At 51.0% G+C, this 18,944-nt stretch overlaps 1 long non-coding RNA gene and 1 pseudogene across 1 annotated transcript; both read left to right on the top strand.

The window, feature by feature from the left end:
- The first annotated feature begins 217 nt into the window (after positions 1-217).
- Positions 218-17,474, top strand: LOC138524551 (uncharacterized). The gene is made up of 2 exons (XR_011283339.1): positions 218-355; positions 17,350-17,474. It is a non-coding gene; the product is annotated as an uncharacterized lncRNA (long non-coding RNA).
- On the top strand, positions 3,154-3,300 carry LOC138565192 (5.8S ribosomal RNA; annotated as a pseudogene).
- Positions 17,475-18,944: the final 1,470 nt, after the last annotated feature.

The following is an 18,944-nucleotide window of genomic DNA, read 5'->3' as shown; positions in this document are numbered from 1 at the left end:
GAGAAACGGACCATAGCAACGGCTTGCCCACTCTTCTTCACGTGACTTTCTACGTCATCATTGGGATTTTTCCGGAGCAATGAAGCGGTACCGAAGCCCTTTCAGTGAGCGCTGGGCGGGATTCGGGAATGATTTTGCTGCTGCTTGTGGACATTTTCTTCGGGATACCGGGAACTTTTTTGCAAAACCCTGGAGCGCCGAATTTCTTCTTGTCCCTCGTAATTTTTCTGAGGGGAACCGGGAAGGCACTGGCTGCCAGTATCCAAGAGCAGCAGCAAGCCGTGTGCTCTTGACTGGCAGAGAATACAATTTGTGTTTTCTTCAGGGTACCGTGAACGTTCCTGCAAGACACCAGGTGGGGACGGGGAGTGGAAAACTACATTTACTTTAAAAATCATGTTAAGCTTGGTTCGGGAGGGATAGGGACACAGTGGTGTGGGTCTGCAGGGAGGGATAGGGACACGGTGGGTGTGGGTCTGGATGGAGGGATAGGGACACAATGGTGTGGGTCGTTTAGGATACAGTGGTGTGAATCTAGAGGGGGGTTGGGGTACAGTGGTGTGGGTCAGAAGGGAGGGATAGGGTGCAGTGATGTGGTTTTGGAGGGATAGGGTGATAGGGTGCAGTGATGTGATTTTGGAGGGATAGGGTGTAGTGGTGTGGGTCTGGATGGGGACACAGTGGTGTGGGTCTGGATGGATGGGGACACTCACTATCAGAACCTTATCGTCATTTAACCTATTCAAACACAAAGCCAAGCTTTGGCTAGTTACATCTCACTAACAACCGCTCTTCTGAATCTGACGGGCCATCTGGGACCTAGCTCTGCTTTGTTCCGGCACTACTGTTCTGCTTATTGCTCTGATTTGTAACGTCAATTGTATATTTTGTTCACTATCTGTTGGTACCATTGTGATGATATGTTATACTTGTAATTTTCTGCCAAGATATGCGCCCGGTTGCCTTTGGGCCTGGTCTGCGCTATATAAATAAAACAAATACAAATACACAGTGGTGTGGGCCTGGAGGGAGGGATAGAGACACATCAGTGTGGGTCTGGAGGGAGGCATAGGGACACAGTGATGTGGGTCTGCAGGGAGGGATAGAGACACAGTGGTGTGGGTCTGCAGGGAGGGATAGGGTACAGTGGTGTGGGTCTGAAGGGAGGGATAGAGTACAGTGGTGTGGGTCTGAAGGGAGGAATAGGGACACAGTGGTGTGGGTCTGGGGGAGGGATAGGGACACAGTAGTGTAGGTCTGGAGGGACAGGGATAAGGGCACATTGGTGTGGGAGGGATGGGGGACATTGGTTTGTGTCTGGAGAGGGGCAGTTCATCTAGGTGGGTCTGGAGGGTGGGATGGGAGCATCTTGCTGTGTGGATAGAGGATGGTGGGATCTTGGTGGGGTCTGCAATAGATGGTGGCACATTGGTGTCAGTCTGGAACAGGTATGGGGCATCTGTTGGTCTGGAGGGTGGTCTGGGGCATCCTGGTGGGGGTGGGATGGGGACATCTGTGTGCATCTGGAGGGTGGGATGGGGAATCTTGGTGTGGATTTGAGAGGGAGGGATGGGGTGTGGGTCGGGAGGGATGGGGACATTGTTGTGGGTGTGAAGGGAGGCATAGGACACATTGGTGTGGGTCTGGAGGGAGGGATGGGTGCTCATTGGTTAGGGGAGGGATAGGGGCATCTTGCTGTGTGGGGGGAGGATGGGGCATGGTATGGTTGTTGAGGAAGGGATTGGGCATCTTGGTGGAGTCTAGATCAGAGGGGGGCATCGTTGATCTGGAATGGAGGGACAGGACATATGATGGGGGCATGTCAGAGATTGATGGAGCATGTGGGTCTGAGCGAGGGCTTGAGCACTGTTGGGAAGGAAGGGGGGCATCTGGGTAGGGATGGGGTATGTCTGTCTAGAGAGGAGGATGTTGGTTTATGGGAGGGGTGGGAGCATGTTGTCGAAGGGATGGGGTAACCAGGTGTGGGTATCGAGAGAGGGCGAATGGCGCTATCTGAGTGTGAGTCTGGAGGTAGAGGTGAAGCATAAGGGTGTGGCTCTGAGAAGTGGAGCTTCTTGGTGTAGGTATGGAGGGATGGATGTTGGTGTCTGCGTGGGTTTGAAGGGAGGGATGGTGGCATGTGAGTCGGGAGGGAAGTGGCATTTGAATCTGGAACATGGGTTTGGAAGGTGAAGTGAGGCATTTGAGTGTGAATTGGGACATGTTGGGCTGGGGTATCTGAGTGGGGACATGAAGGATCATTAACAGCAGAGCAGCCAGAGGGAGAGCCGCAGGCCCAACCTGGGTTGCATCCCTGATGTGCACACCCACAGCCCGGGCACGTCTCGCAAAGGGGTGCACAGGGATTCCCTTCCACGGTAGGGGGGGGTCCACGACCCATCAGATGGCCGGCCCACCTGGCATGGTTGCTGGGGATGTCCTCAACCACCCACTGAAGAGGGAGCCACCAAGCTGGCCTGGGGCGCACACTCCTCTCTCTGACCCACCAGTGGGTGGCATTGGTGGCCGCACCCCGGTCAGCAGGGAAGCCCCGAGTGGTGGCAGTTGGGAGCCGAGGGAAACATGACTGCTCTCGAGGGGCGCCTCCCCAGGCAGACGGGGGCCCGGCATGCCAGGCGTGAGCCCTGATCCATGGCACATCGGGCTTACTCGACGGGTGAGCGTCAAGGTTCCAGCCGCCCACATCTTTGTGGCCAGGTCCGCTGCTGTAGTGGGTGACCTTCCCTCTTGCCCAGGTACCTGGAGCTCGGCCCTTGTGGCCAGGCTGGGCTTTGAAGACTCTAGCGGTCCCACCCGACCCCCTGCTTGTGCTGTCTGTGGCCCGCCTCGCTGTCTGTCCCACAACCCCCCAAAAAAGTGGAGCGGAGGGGTCGGGAAGGATAAGTGGATTGGGCCGGTGGCGAGGCGGCCTGCCTCCATCCCCCAGGGAAGCGCTGAGCTGCTGCAGTGGCAGGCAGGTCTCCCAGGCTGAGCGCCTGGATTTTGTTTTTGTTTTAAACCACAATGGTCTCGGCCGAGCTAGACGGGGTGCTGGGCTGTCTAGCCACAAGCGGTGCTACCTCTTTATACCCCGCCGGCCTCTTCTGCACCGACATGGTCCAGCTGACGTCTGGAACAAAAAAAGTTGCCTGTGACTTTTGGCGGTGGGTCACTCTGTTCGTGTGTCGATGAAGAACGCAGCTAGCTGTGAGAATTAGTGTGAATTGCAGGATGCATTGATCAACACTTCGAACACACCATGCAGCCCTGGCTTCCTCCCGGGGCTGCGTCTGAGGGTTGCTTGTACACCAATCACTCCAGGGTTCCCTCCCAGGGGCGTGGCTGGGGCTGTCACAGAGACCCTGTTCCCTACGTCCCCCTAAGGTCAGGCCCCGATCAACACTGTCGCAGGATCCCTGGACCTGGCGCGCATGCTCATCACCAGCGCGTCCCGGCCTCCACGTTTCCCTGCCTCCTGCAGGTTTTGGGAGGGCTGGGTGGCCGGTGCGCCCCGGATGTGGTGGCAACGGGCCTTAAAAAAGCCTGGGGCACCTGGCCATGCTGTGTGTGGTGTCCCGTGGCTGCCGGCGCAGGATGGCCATGGAGCGCGGGCCTCACAACCATGTGGGCTTCGGCTGCAGATAGGGACAGTGCACACTCTGCTGCGCCAGAGGCACAGGGCCGAGGCCAGCTGTCTGAGCTTTGTGCTCCCCCCGACTACGACCTCAGATCAAACGTGGCGACTCAGTGAATTTAAGCATATTACTAAGCGGAAGAAAAACTAACCAGGATTCCTTCAGTAATGGCCAGTGAAGAGGGAAGAGCCCAGCGCCGAGTCACTGTTCAGCGGTAGGCGTGGGAAATGTGGCGTACAGTAGACCGACTCCCCAGCATTGCTCATGGTGCTCAAGTTCTTCTGATTGTCTCACCACACAGCAGTGTTAGGCTGGTAAAAGCCTCTGGCACGCCGGGATCAGGTTTTCTTGGAGTCGGGTTGCTTGGGGATGCATCCCAAAGCATGTGGTAAACTCCCATTTATGGGTGGCTAACAAGTACTATAAGGGAAAGTTGATAAGAACTTTGAAGAGAGAGTTCAGGAGGGCGTGAACCCGTTCAGAGGTAAACTGATGGGTACGTGCAGTCTGCCCGCAGGATTCAACACGGCAGGCAGGTCGGTCGCCTGGAGTGGTGGATGCCCTTGCAGGACTGTGGCCCGGGCAGACCCTGCCCCGCAGGGCGCATTTCCTCTGTGGCGCTGCACTGTGACTGGCTGGGAGGCCCTAGGGGGCAGGCGGCTCTCTGCTCCGGCAGAAATTGTTACAGCCCCCTCACAGCAGTTTTGCTGTGTTCGCAGGTCCGAGGAAGATTGACCGCTGCCGTGCCCTTCTCCGGCAACTGTCCTGGCCCCTCTTGGGGGTCGCCGGGGCGGTGACGGGAGGCAGGGCTCCCAATGCGACTGTGGTTGACTGCACTCAGTGCGCCCCGACCACGGCGTGTCGCTGGGCTGGTAGGCCCACAAAGGGTGCCAGGCATCTTGAGGGTGCGTGAGTTGGGGGGCCAAATGAAACCTTCTGGTGCAAAGAAGGTGAGGGCTGGCGCATGCCGATGCAGTGGGATCTTGTTGCGGTGGGTGCACCACCGACCCCTCTCGTCTGCTCTTGTCAGCGAGATGGAGCATGACCGTGTGTGATAGGACCCAAAATATGGTGAACTAGGCCTGGTGGAGGTCCGTAGAGGTCCTGAAGTGTGAATCGGTCATCCGACCTGGGTATAGGGGCAAAAGACTAATCGAACCATCTAGTAGCTGGTTCCCCCGCAGTTTCCCTCGGGATGGCTGGTGCACGGAAACCCCCGTTTTATCTGGTAAAGCGAGTGTTTAGAGGCCTTGGGGCCAAAATGATCTCAACCTATTCTCAAACTTTAAATGGGTAAGAAGCCTGGCTCGCTGGTGTGGAGCCGGGCATTGAATGTAAGCGGGCAACTTTTGTTAAGCAGAACTGGCAATGCGGGATGCACCAAATGCCGGGTCAAGGCGCCCAATGCCGACGCTTATCAGACCCCAGAAAAGGTGTTGGTTGATATAGACAGCAGGGCGGTGGCCATGGTCGTAATCTGCTAAGGAGCCCCGGGGAGAGTTATTTTCTTTGTGAAGGGCAATGCACCCTGGAATGCGTTCTCCCTGAGAGAGGGGGCCGAGCCTTGGAAAGCTTTGCGGATCCGGCGGCATGCAGTGAGCTATCGCTGGTCCTTGAAAATCTGGGGGAGATGGTGTAAATCATATACGCAGCAGGTCTCCAAGGTGAACAGCCTCTGGCATGTTGGAACAATATAGGTAAGGGAAGTCGGCAAGTCGAATCCGTAACTTTGGGATAAGGATTGGCTCTAAGGGCTGGGTCGGGCGGGCTGGGGCGCGAAGCAGGGCTGGGCGCGTGTTGCGACTGGACGAGGCGTCTCACCCTCCTTCCCCCCGGGGGCGGTGCCAACTAGGGATGCGAGCCAGGCCCTGCCTGTGGATTGCCCCAGATGCGGTGGTCGCCTCTCTCCGTTGCCCTTCCAGGGTTCGTGGGCGACGTTCTGCATCGGCCGACGCCTAGCAGCTGACTTGAAACCGGTGCGGACCAGGGGAATCTTGAAATGTTTAAAACAGCATCGGGAAGGCCTGTGGTGGGTGTTGACGCAATGTGATTTCTGCCCAGTGCTCTGAATGTCAAAGTGAAGAAATTCAATGAAGCACGGGTAAACGGCACGAGTAACTGACTCTCTTAAGGTAGCCAAAAGCCTTGTCATCTAATTAGTGATGAATGGATGAATGAGATTCCCACTGTTCCTACCTACTATCTAGCGAAACTGCCGCCAACGGCAGGCTTGGAAGAAGCAGCGGGGAGATAAGACCCAGTTGAGCTTGCGTCTAGTCTGTCACTGTGAAGAGACATGCAAGGTGTAGGATAAGTGTTAAACCCTCGGGCCACCAGTGAAATACCACTACTTTTTTCACTTACCCAGTGAGTTGGGGGACAAGCCCTGTGGGCCTCTCACTTCTGGTTCCAATCGCTCACTGCCGTCGTGCGCACCCCGCTCCGGGCACAATGGCATTTGGAGAGTTTGACCGGGGCGGTACACCTGTCGAACAATAACGCAGGTATCCTAGGGCAAGCTCGGGAAGGACAGAAACCTCCTGTGGAGCAGAGGGGAAAACGCTGGTTTGATATCGATTTTTCAGTATGAATACAGACCATGAAAGCTGGGTCTCGCGATCCTTTTGACTTTTTGGGTTTCAAGCAGGAGGTGTCAGAAAAGGTACCACATGGGTAACTGGCTTGTTGCGGCCAAGCGTTCATAGTGACATCGCTTTTTGGTCCTTCTGGGTTGTCTCTTCCTATCATTGTGAAACAGAATTCACCAACCGTTGGATTGGTCACCCACTAATGGGGAACGCGAGGTGGGTTTAGACCGTTGTGAGACAGGTTAGTTTTACTCGACTGATGATATGTTGTTGCAATAGTAACCCTGCTCGGAACCACAGGTGTTTGTGCTTGGCTGAGGAGCCAATGGGGCAAAGCTACCATCTGTGGGATTATGACTGAATGCCTCTAAATCAGAATTCCCCTTTGCCCCCTAAACCGTAACAATACTTCAGCGCTGTCGAGCTTAGGTTGGCCTAGGATAGCCAGCCTCGGGGCCGGTGCGTAGAGCCGCTCGTCTCGGGACTCGAGTGTGGACAGAAGGGGGCCACTTCTCTCGCCCTTAGTGTACCGCATGTTTGTGGAGGACCTGGTGCTAAATCATTCGTAGACGACAAATTCTGGTTCAGGGTTTCGTAAGTAGCAGAGCAGCTACCTTGCTGCGTCTCTTGAAAGTCATCCTCTGAGCCAAGCTTTTGTCGCAAGGCGCCACCAAGGGTCTCCATCCTTCCTGCTGCTGAGCCGCGGCGCGCATGGGGAAACTCCCACCCACAAGAGGTGCACACCCGCCGGGGTGTGCGGGCTGATCGGGGAGTGCTCTTCTCACCTTTCCCGGTCAGCCTAGCGGACCAGATGGCCTCAGCCCCATGCCTTCGAGGTGGTGCCTTAAGCCCACTGATATGGTGGGGGAAGAGGCTGCAAGCCCCCTCAGGGCGCGGGCGGTGGTTCGTTAAGCCTGTGCCCCTAGACAGTGGGGTTGGGGGAGGCAGACAGGGCCGCTGGGCCAACTGGCCTGGGGAGTAGGCCCAGGTGGCCTGAGTTGTGGCTGGCGGACCAGATGGCTTGAGTTGTGGCTGACTCCTGCATTTGTCTCCGGGTGGGTTCCGTAAGCCCCCACCGCATGGGGACTTAATAGTCAGCGTGGAAGTGTCTCCCAGGCCCCGGCCCGAGTGCGTGAGGTGGTGCCTTAAGCCCTGGCCAGGGCAGGCAAGAGAGGTGGCAGCTTAAGCCCCCACCCCAGAGCGTGGGGGGGTGGTACCTTTAGGCTCGTGCCCCTGGACGGTGGGGTCGGGGCAGGCATGCCGACGGGCCATCTGGCCCGGGAGTAGGCTCAGTTGGCCAGAGTTGTGGCCGGAAGACCAGATGGTCCGAGTTGTGACTGGCTCCTGCATTTGTCTCAGGTCGGGGGGCTTAATAGTCCGTGTGGAAGTGCCACCCTGCGGCCTCAAGGGCGGCCGCGATGCAGTTACCAGTCTCGGTTCTGTGGCGTTCGTGGGTTGTCCTCGAGCAAGTGTCACCCATGTGCGGTCAAGCCCAAGACGGGGTGTGTGTCAAGGGGCACCCTGAGTGGGTCCCTTTCCTCCACGTGGGGGTAAATGCGCTTGCAGTGGCCGGCCCTGAGTTAGTCCCGGAGGGAAAGGCTCTAATGTGGTGGAAGAAGCTCTAAGGGGGGGCACGGCCAGAGCTCCAGGGGGAATGGCTGGGCTGCTGCCCCACAGCCATGGGCGCCTGTCCCGTACCTGGTTTTGAAAGTCCCTGGTTGCAGGGAGCCCCGGTGGGGTCCCCATCGCTCCCCACAGGGAACAGCTCTAAAGGAGCTCCGCTAAAGCTCCAGGATTTATCAGACCAAGACCAATCTGGGGCCGATCGCACGTCCCCGGGACGTCGCTGATGCATTTGTATGTATCGGATGTCTGCCCTATCAACTTTCGACGGTACTTTCTGTGCCTACCATGGTGACCATGGATAATGGGTAATCGGGGTTTGATTCCCGAGAGGGAGCCTGAGAAATGGCTACCACATCCAAGGAAGGCAGCAGGCGTACAAATTACCCACTCCTGACTCTGGAAGGTAGGGACGAAAAATAATAATCTAGGACTCTTTCAAGGCACTGTAATTGGAATGAGTACACTTTAAATCCTTTAATGAGTACCCATTAGAGGGCAAGTCTGGTGCCAGCAGCCGCTGTAATTCCAGCTCCAATATCGTATATTAAAGTTGCTGCAGTTAAAAAGCTTGTAGTTGGATCTTAGGATCGAGCTGGTGGTCTGCCGCGAGGCAAGCTACCACCTATCCCAGGCCCTGCCTCTCGGAGCCCCCTTGATGCTCTTGACTAAGTGTCCGAAGTGTTTACTTTGAAAAAATGAGTGTTCAAAGCAGGCCGGTCGCCTGAATACTTCAGCTAGGAATAATGGAATAGGACTCCGGTTCTATTTTGTTGTTTTTTGGAACTGGGGCCATGATTAAGAGGGACGGCCAGAGGCATTCGTATTGTGCTGCTACAGGTGAAATTCTTGGACCGGCGATAGATGAAAGCAAAGCGAAAGCATTACCCAAGAATGTTCTCATTAATTAAGAATGAAAGTCTGAGGATCAACGACTATCCAATACCATTGTAGTTTCCACCATAAACGATGCCCACTAGCAATCTGGCGCCGTTATTCCCATGACCCGCCGTGCAGCTTCCGGGAAACCAAAGTCTTTGGGTTCCGGGTTGGGGGGGTGGGGGAGTATGGTTGCAAAGCTGAAACTTAAAGGAATTGACGGAAGGGCACCACCAGGAATGGAGCCTGCGGCTTAATTTGACTCAACACCGGAAACTTCACCCGGCCCGGACACAGAAACGATAGACAGATGGATAGCGCTTACTTGATTCTGTTGGTGGTGGTGCATGGCCGTTATTAGTTGGTGGAGTGATTTGTCTGGTTAGTTCCGATAATGAGCCTGACTCCTCCATGCTAACTAGCAATAACAGGTCTGTGATGCCCTTTGATGTCCGGGGCTGTATGCGCGCTACACTGAACGGATCAGTGTGTCTCTACCCTTTGCCGACAGGTGTGGCTAGCCGCTGAACCCTGTTTGTGCTAGAGGTTGGGGATTGCAATTATTTCCCACGAACGAGGAATTCCCAGTAAGTGCGGGTCATAAGCTTGCGTTAAATCCCTGCCCTTTGTACGCATCACCCATCGCTACTACCATTGGATGGTTTAGTGAGGCCCTCGGATCGGCTACGCTGGGGTCGGCAACGGCCTTGGCGGAGCGGTGAGAAGACGATCGAAAATAGAGGATTTTCCCCAAAGAAGTCACAGATGGAGTCTTGTATTTCGTCGCAAATTACTGCGTCTCTCAGCAGATGGCAGCAGAACCGCCACTTCCAGAGCCCTGTTATGCCCTGAGAGCAACCATGTTGCAGCGATTTATTTATTTATTTTCCCCCCCTTAGTTTTTTGTTGTGAACACCCCCCCCCCCCCCCCCAATCCGGCTGGGCTCTGCTTAACTTCCCCAGGCCGTAATGTTGTCCTAAATTGCTGGGTCTCGGTCCTATCCCGGAGAATAACTGTGCACCCATTCCTCTGCTTTTCCCCCATTTCCAAGATCGGTCTCCTCCCCTCCCCCTCCCCCACAAATCCTCCCTTTTCCACAGCCGACCGTTAGGCTAACATGCCTCTTGTAACCCCACCGGGTCTTAACCCTTGTCTCATGATCCCCGCTGCTGCTGTTAAGTGCATGGCCTATTCAGCCTGGGGGCTTCGGTTGCTGGCTCTTTGACCCCTCTACTCTTCTCCACTTCCATGGCTTCTCTTGGTAGCTTTCATGTTCTGGCCTCCTATTCTGTCCTCCCCCTGCATCCCCTTCTTCAATATTCAGGATCTTTGAGTCCCTCACCCATTGTGGGGAGGGCTTTGGTCCCGGGCCCATTTGCCTCCTCTTCGTTAGTGTGTATTTGGCCAGGTCCTGGAAAGGTTCTATGATGGTGCTGTTTACCTTTATCAGGGTTGCTTTCCTCTTCGCTTGGAGGATCGAGTCGTATCGCTGTAATGCCATCACCACTTCTCTTGGTCTGGCACAGGGTTCTTCTCGCTGTGGTCCCACGCAGTGACTTCTATCTGATCATTTCTCCCCCAGCCTCTATGTCCAGCAAATCTTTGAACATGTGCTGCGTTGTTTCCCTGAGGTTGGCATTGCTCACACTTTCTGGCAGTCCCTTCACCCTGATGTTGGACCTGCTTGAGTGGTTCTCCAAGTCCTCTGCTTGGAGCTATGTCGCCTTTGATTTCCTGCAGAGATTGTGCAAGTTCTGTGCGTATTAGGCTTAATTGTGTCTTAAGGGTAGCTGTCATTTGCACACTGATTTCCTTAAAGCACTGTTGCAGCTCCTCGCTCGTTACCTCTTGCCCCTGTGGCAGCGTTGGGGGTTCCTCTGACCCCTGCGCCTCTGTCACTGCTGGATCTTCTTTCCCTGGGGCTCCCCCTTTCTCCATAGCTTTTGGAGGGTGCCTTCCTGATTTTTTAGATCTTGGCCCCTGTGGGGCCCTCTTTGGCCTCCTTGGGCTTGTTGCGTGACATTGCCGGGTGAATGGTGAGTGCCTGCACCTTACTGTGGGGGGGATTCTCCCCAGGCCTCTTGGGTTCTTCTTGACCGCGGGGTATTGGCCAGTTGCTCTGTATGAAGGGCATGCTCCTCTCTCCCTCCTGTGCGCCGTGGGGTTCTAGCTCCCCTTTAGAGCCTGTACGCTCAAAGGAGACCTTGAAGTGGCAAGGTTGCTGTGTCAAACTGGCCTGGAGCCCAGGAGCTTCTTGAATTTCTTCCCGGTGAGCCCTCCCTGCCCCCACCGCTCCTGGGCCTCTAAGTACCCTATCCCCCCCCCCCCCTGCTATCCTGGAGGTTCCTTCTCAGTTAATTGCATGGCAGGGTTAGTTTTCATGAGGGTGGGTGGTGGAGCGGAGCAGCGCTCTCCTGCGGAGTCCAATGCTGTGGGTTGTTTCCCTCTTAACGAACAGTTAATTTCTCCTCCCCACCCCCTTTTTCACTCTGCCTTGACATGTGAAGTCCCTCAGGTTTCCTCCAGCTTCCAGGTTTTGTTTAACCTCTTACCAAGCTTATCTCCTCTCACAGCTTCCAATGTTATGCTTAACAGATGACACAGATCCTGGTCCGTTTAGATATCTCTCTCTCTCTTGTTGAGACAGCAACCCGATTTAGAGCCTGTCTCAAAGCTGTGGGTGCATGGATGTATAATAGCTGGCTCAAGTGTTGAACAGGGAAAAATTGAGGTGTTGGTGGTGGGCCCTCCTTCCTCTACTGTCTTTTGGACCCCCCTCTTTTTGGCAATCTTTAAGGGTAAATATATTAGCTTTTCTGTCTGCGGAATCTCAGATAAGTCCAGTATGTCAAAGGGGCAATCTTCAACTGAAAACCCCTTAGTAAGGTTCTTTGTTAACTCCTTTCTCAGTTACGTGCCCCTGTGGTGTCATCACTTGTTATGTCCTCTTTGGACCACTGCCAGGCCCTATTTCTGACACAACTTGTCTACCTCTTATGGCACCTTGAGATCCTGCTGAACTCTACAGTCAGAATAGCCACATACACACCTAGTTGTGCTCACATTACTCCAGTTGTGCACCCTCATTGGCTACCAATGGCCAAGCCCCTAATGTCTAGTTCATCATGCCTTTTCTGGAACTGGGGCAGAATATCTACAGGCCAAATTCTGTCTGTACATTCCTGCTTGGCCACTCCGCCTGATGTTAAATACTGGCAACACTGTCTTGTACATACAAATCCATTATACATCCATACAAAAGTGCTTGATTGCGAAATGTGTCATAAAGTCAACTCAGAACCATATTACTTCACCAGGGCAAATCGTAAATATTGGAAATGCCAGACTAAAGTGCAAAGAGTATAATGTATTCAAAAAGTGCCAGGTGCGCTTCAGAAAAGTGTGAAGTGTTTCTGAGTTCCTTCCACTCTAACCACAATTTTAGGCAGTGTGAGTTGCTTTTTCATGTTATTGTAACTCGCTGGCCTATAAATCCATATTTTGAGTGACACTTTTAACTTGGAAATGTTCTTTCTAAGATCTTTAGTTGTCTATAGTTTACCCTTACTTGTTCACACTACAACACCATTATGAAAAGCATATCATTTATAGATTGATAATTGCGTCGCAAACCTCTGGCCCTGTTTATCAGCGTGCCCCTGCTGAAGGTGTGATATCTGTTGAGCTCTTACAGGAAAGATTGTGAACATTTGCAATAATAAAGTTTACTTTTTTTGTTACCAAATTCTTCCAGCTTTTCATGTGCAGTTATGAGAACTGTTTTTCCACAAATGTTTCACTATTCAGTTTCTTTTTCTTCCAATCCCCCCAGGTAAAGCAGGTTCACTCCATATGGCTCCACCAATTTGATCTTTGGTTTTAAAAAGGCAATTGCCAAATATACTGTGTAATGTATAGTATGTATCCAGTCTACACATGTATATGTACTATTTGTTGCTTTACAGTGTAAGCACTTGTCATAATAAAAACACTTCCATTACCCAGTTGTTTATTTCTTTAAGCTAATGTGTTATTTGTTTTAACCCCTTAACTGCCAATGATTCTCCTCCTCCCTCCCCGTTGCCAAGCCCTTTTTTGGTGGTTTTGGTATGATATGGCATTTATAACACGCCTGTACACAAGTGTCGCCATTCAAACCCTTGTAACGTTTTTGTGACGTGATATCTCGGCCAAATTTGGCCCCCTTTCTTCCCACGCGTAGGTAGTCATAACGCCACCAAGGAATCCTAGTTTGCTGTATTGGGGCGGGGGAGTGAGAGAGAGAGAAAATAACCAAAAAGGAGCACATTTTGTGTTTTTTCAGAAAATGTCAATAAAATGATGTACAAAGAAACCTGTGGCTTTTTCCTTGTAAGAGCTAGGAACAAATGGTTTGCTGCGCTAAATTTGCCATTTTCCAGGCGTTCAAAAACAGGTTGAATGGAAACCAAAAAAAACATTTTTATAAAGTTAGCATCAATTTTGTGAAAGGTAGGTGATTTTTATCCTTTTTTCCCAATAGTCCATGCGTGGATGGAATGGAAGAGGAGGGTAGGATGCTGAAGACAGAAAGACATACATTTCTGAAAAGTAGACAAAATTCCAGTTTTAGGAAAGGGTGATTTGCGCACGTCAGGCAACATCTATGTAGGGAAAATGCCCATAGTTTGGGGAAAAATTGGAAAAAAGACAAGATAAAAAAGGTATGTGCTGTACATGGTTGGACCTGTAAGGTAATGGCTTCTGTGAATATTGAGAAAAGCAATGCCCCGCTACGTTCCCCTGACTCATCCAGTTAGGAAATCATACATTTTTTGTATTGTTTCTCAAAACAAGCAATACTACAAGCCAAAAATGGAGCCATGGTACACAGGGTTTTTATGCTGATGGCCTATAAGTAAATAAGGAAATAAAGTGAGGAATGGCAAGCATACAATTTTTGAAAGAGCACAGGCAGACCTGTACAAGGGTAGGTGACTTGTGCAGGTTACAAAAGCATACAGTGCCTAAATCAGCAACTAAATGCAGGTCACATTTGGGAAATGAAAGGGTTGTGTAACAAAGGGCAGTAGCAAATGTATGAAAACCAAGAGAAAACAAATGTCCTACCTTCCCAAAGGTGTCCCAATGAAAATGGTACCTCCCATGGGGGGTGCACCTAGCTGCGCGCAAAGGGAAAAGGCTAAACCACTGGTAACCCCAAGTGTTTCAGCAGAGCAGATTTTGTGGGAATTTGCTCTTGTGGACAACCTACAGATTTGGGCCTGGGGTGTTGCAGCCACCAAGGCAAAATGGAACCCAATGCATTTCAGAAAAGAAGGCAACTGTGGGAGTCCACAGAGGTCTGATTGGTGTGAATCGCCCCCGAATGTATTATCCACAAGCCCTGGCATAGTCCAAAATGTTGGGGAAAACTCAATTTTCAGACATTTCCCACCTCCAATCCACCAAAACACACTACCAACACCACACGTGGCTTCCCGTGATCCCAGAGGTGTCCCGATGAAAACTGTACCTCACGTGTGGGTGCACCAACCTGGGCGCAAAGGGGAAAAGGCTAAACCACTGGTAACCCAAGTGTTTCAGGAGGACAGACTCCCGTGGCAACCCACAGAGGTCTGACTTGCATGAATCGCCCTAGAATGTATTACCCAAAAGCCTGGCAAAGCCTGAAATTTAGGGAAAACCCCACAATTTTCAGATATTTCCCACCTGGAAACTACTGAAACATACAGCCAACAACACATGTCCTATCTTCCCACATTCCCTCAGATGTCGGGATGAAAACACTACCTCATGTGTGGGTGCACCTACCTGGGTGAAAAAAAGTGTCGACCGTCTCCAAGTCCAACGGCAGTCCCAAAGAGCCCTGCAGGGTCCCCATCCGTTCCCAGAGGAAATTTTTGTAATACTGCCTAGCCAGAGCTCCAGGATGGTCGGGGTGATGTCCCCGGCCTTGGACGACTCTACCGTGTCGGTGCACCATCCCTAAGCGCAGCGGCACTCCCAGGGAGCCCCAGCAGGGACCCCGATCTTTCCCGGAGGAAGAAGCTGTAACACAGGCCAGCCAGAGCTCCAGGATAGTTGGGGGTAATGTTACTGGCCATGGGCAGTTGTCTCCCATATGGGGCAACCATCTAGTGCAGTGGCTGTCCCAGGGGGCCCCGGCAGGGTCCCCTTCCCTGAGGGAGTGGGACCCTGCCGGGGCTTCCTGGAACCGCTGCTAGGCTGCAGGACGGTCAACTCACATGGGAGACAGCCACCCAAGGCCAGGGATATCACCCCCTACCATCCTGGAGCTCTGGCTGCCCTGCGTTACAACTTTTCCCTCGGAGGAAGAATGGGGACCCTGCTGGGGCACACCAGAACTGCCACTGGACTTGGGGACAGTTGACCCACATGGGAGACAGGTGCCCAAGGCCAGGGACATCACCCTCGACCATCCTGGAGTGTTGGCTGGCTGCGTTACGTTATTTCCTTTGGAGAAGGGATGGGGACCCTGCTGGAGGCTTCCTGGGACAGCCGCTGCACTTGGGGATGGTTGCCCCATATGGGAGATAGTTGCCCAATGCCAGGGACATTACCCCCTATCCTGGAGCTATGGCTGCCCTGCGTTACAGCTTCTTCCTCTGGGAAAAGTCAGGGACCCTGCCAGGGCTCCTTGGGACTGCCGCTGTGCTTGGGGGTGGTTTCCCTAAAGCGCCCATGATGGCCTTCAGACGTGGTAGGAACCTTAGAGACACTTTGGTCAGAGCAGAAATACCACCAAAAGACAAACAGATGGTCCTACAAACCAAAAAAATGGGTACCTTCCCATGCCTCTGCTGTACTCACTGTAACAACGTCATAAAAGGTGACAAGATTGTCCATCCATATACTGGAAAGAACATCAAGTTACGACACTATGCCACTTGCATGTCATCTGGGGTAATTTATGCAATTAAATGCCCTTGTGGCAAAGTATATGTGGGTCAAACCACAAGACCTGTCAAAGAACGCATTGCGGAACACAAATCGAACATTAGATGCAAAAACACTAAATCCCCCCTCTCTAGACATTTCATGGAAAACAATCATACAATTGCACAACTAAAATTCCAAATCCTTGAAATAGTCAAAAAACCCTACAGGGGAGGTGACTATGTATCAATGCTCTCACGGAGAGAGAAATATTGGATCCACACACTCAACACATTATTACCAAAGGGTCTTAATGATGAATTTTCTTTGAAATGCTTTATCTGATATGTTGTACTGTTGTCTCTCAATATACCTCCGCTCTGTATGCACCTCATGGATCTCTTTACATTGTTTCAGTTCTAACATTTAACATTGACCTTTGTTCTCCCTGCATCATTACATGATTGTACTACCCCAATTCGATATCACATGGTGTCCATTTTGGAAAAATACTGTCATCATACGTGAATTAAGTACTATCCCAAGTACACTTATTTGTTCATTAAATACTGTAAATCCAGAGTCACCACATCGTAACCCAGAGGGCTGGTTTTCCTTCCGAATTGATTTATTCCAATTTGTCTAACTTTAGACCATTTCAGTCTGCACCTACACTAAGCATCTCTCCATCTACATTCATACATTGTTCATCTTCTAAGATGGCCGCTTCTTTTTACCAACAGTCTACTATTTAGATTCACTCCAATAGTCCTACAACAATTGTTACGCACATCGGCCACGCTTTACGGACCGTCGCTGCACTGAGGGTCCTGCATTGGCGTATGAGCGTCTCACGCATAGCAACAATCTCCGGGGACGTCTTGTCTCTTGGATGGACTTGGACGACCTCCATTTACTCCGCACTCTACGTTTCGTCTCCCGATGGCACACTAACTACAAACACAAGTAAGCAGCATTTAATGATACGAGGCGATTTTCGCCGTGATACTGCAGTGCTGTCTGCATACGTGTCACACAGACACCAATTTACAGCGGCCGCTATTTCTCTTATAGGCCCGGACACCAGACTGCCTAGAACTTTAAAAGTTAGACTACGAGCCACTCGTGCATCGCCACGCGAAATCACTGGTCATGGTGTTAGCCTGCTGGGCATCCCTCAGCGGTGAGTGTTTGCCCCTTTACTGCTTCACTTTCGTTGACGTGCCGCTTATGGCATTTTACACTTATCGTTGCACTTATTATTTATCCCCTATAGTGTACCTGACTTCCTTACTCTCCGTTGGATGAATCTCATCTGAATTCCACTCAGAGTTTTTTTTTCCGCACATACGAAGCGGTTTTCTTTATCCATTGAAGTACAGGACTTTTCTAGTCTTGGTAAGCTACATACTTTAGTTAATATTTTCTCTGGTAGCATACCAGTGCCCTTGTAATCTATTATGTATTCCTAATAGATCTTTGATTTAGCAGCCATCCTTCGTTTCGATTGTTTGTGACTCTGGATACAATTGAATCATAACTGCTGGTCATGTTGACCTATTGTAGTTGCCTCATCTTTGTTTTCCTATCAAAATAGTTTGAAGATTTTGTTGATCAGATTTCTCTGGGAACACACTATTAACTCACCATTAACTCCAAATGTATGATGCAAATAACTGGAGAGCTCTAAAATATCTGATTGTATATATTTTTCTATTTTCAGTGATTGATTCATTGTTCTGGGCTCTTGATGAAGAGAATGAATTTCTTGAAACGCGTCAGCCACTATCAAATGAATTGAATCCCCCCTGGACTTTGCGTTTGGAATAAAGAATGTTTTACTCTTTATACTGGATGTCATTACTGCATTTACCCAAATTTGTGTTACTATTAAAAAAAAAAATGTTTTGGGAATATATATCTAATCGACTATTGTATGAAACTGAACTTCAAGACGTCACACTGACGCAACCCAAAGGTGTGCAGGGGACGGGAGGGTTCCATTTTGGATCCTCTTTTCTCTCCTTTTGTATTTTCAGTATCCCTGTGCCAGGGCTACTTTTCCTCCCCCGCACCCTAAAAATCCTTAATTGTTGTTAAATTGGTATATGTAAGCAACTACTCTAAATCTTAGTGTGTGCACCTTCCATCCTTTCCCTTGGGGGTGGTCGACCCACATGGGAGACAGCCGCCCAAGGCTGGGGACATCACCTCCGACCATCTTGGAGCTCTGGTTGGCCAGTGTGCCAATACCTCCATGGATGGAAAAGCTGTAACGCATCCCAGCATCTGTCTCCCATGTGAGTCCACCATCCCCAAGTGCAGCAGCGGCTGCATGGGGCCCAGCAGGGTCCCCTTCACGGAACAAAATTGTATAATGCAGTCCTTCCCAGAGCTCCAGGATGGTCAGGGGTGCTTTCCCTGGCCATGGACGGCTGTCCCTTATGTGGTATGACCGTCCACAAACCAAGCAGCGGTTTTTGGGAGCCTCAGCAGGGTCTGCGTCCTTTGCAGAGGGGGAAGCTGTAACGCAACCCAGCCTTCAATATCTCATCTATTACAACAAACAATGAGAAAACATAAAGTCATCACACAAGAACAAAAAAACAATCCCATCAATGTCAGTACAGTTTTTCTACATATAAGTGTCCATCTATTGTTCAGAGAATAACTACGATTGTTTTCCCTCGGATCCGAGATATTGAAGGTATGTGTGAAAGTATGAGAGAATAGAGACTGGTGCTAAGAAAAATTGGTCTGATATGAAATTATAAAATCTGTATTTTTTTTAAGTATTTTCTCTAGCCTCATTTGTGCCTAGGTCCATTGTTTATTTTCGATATATAAATTTACCTGGAGGACCTATGGTACTTACAGGTACCCTTCTATTTAACCTGTTGCTTAGCTATGTAACAAGCTGAAGGCCTTCAATGCGGGCACTGCGCTCTGCCCGTCCCACATGCAGTGAAGCGACCGAAAGAAACACTTGCACACATAAAGAAGGGAGTATGCCGTAGCACAATTGGCTGTTATTCTGAGAGGTTTTTTTCATTACACCTTAAAAGGGAGATTACAGACATTTGTTCCTGTGAACAAGGTGACAAATACCAAGGGCACGAAAATATGGAAACAACAGAAACAAATTCAAAGATCATGCACTGGGTTATTCCTAGGTCATTAAATGGAAAGAAAGATTCCAGAAGTATATGTTGGCAGTATATGGTTCTAATTATTTGAGTAAAAAGAAAGAGCAATGTTTCATTTTCAAAGTCGGGCTGGACAACAATTTCTTAAAACTACCTGAATGCATCTGAAGGC

The sequence above is a fragment of the Ambystoma mexicanum genome, chromosome 1q (genome assembly GCF_040938575.1).
Source record: "Ambystoma mexicanum isolate Mex_15411 chromosome 1q, UKY_AmexF1_1, whole genome shotgun sequence".
NCBI lineage: Eukaryota > Metazoa > Chordata > Amphibia > Caudata > Ambystomatidae > Ambystoma > Ambystoma mexicanum.
The sequence above is the reverse complement of the archived record's forward strand: the minus strand, read 5'-3'. Positions and strand labels throughout refer to the sequence as shown.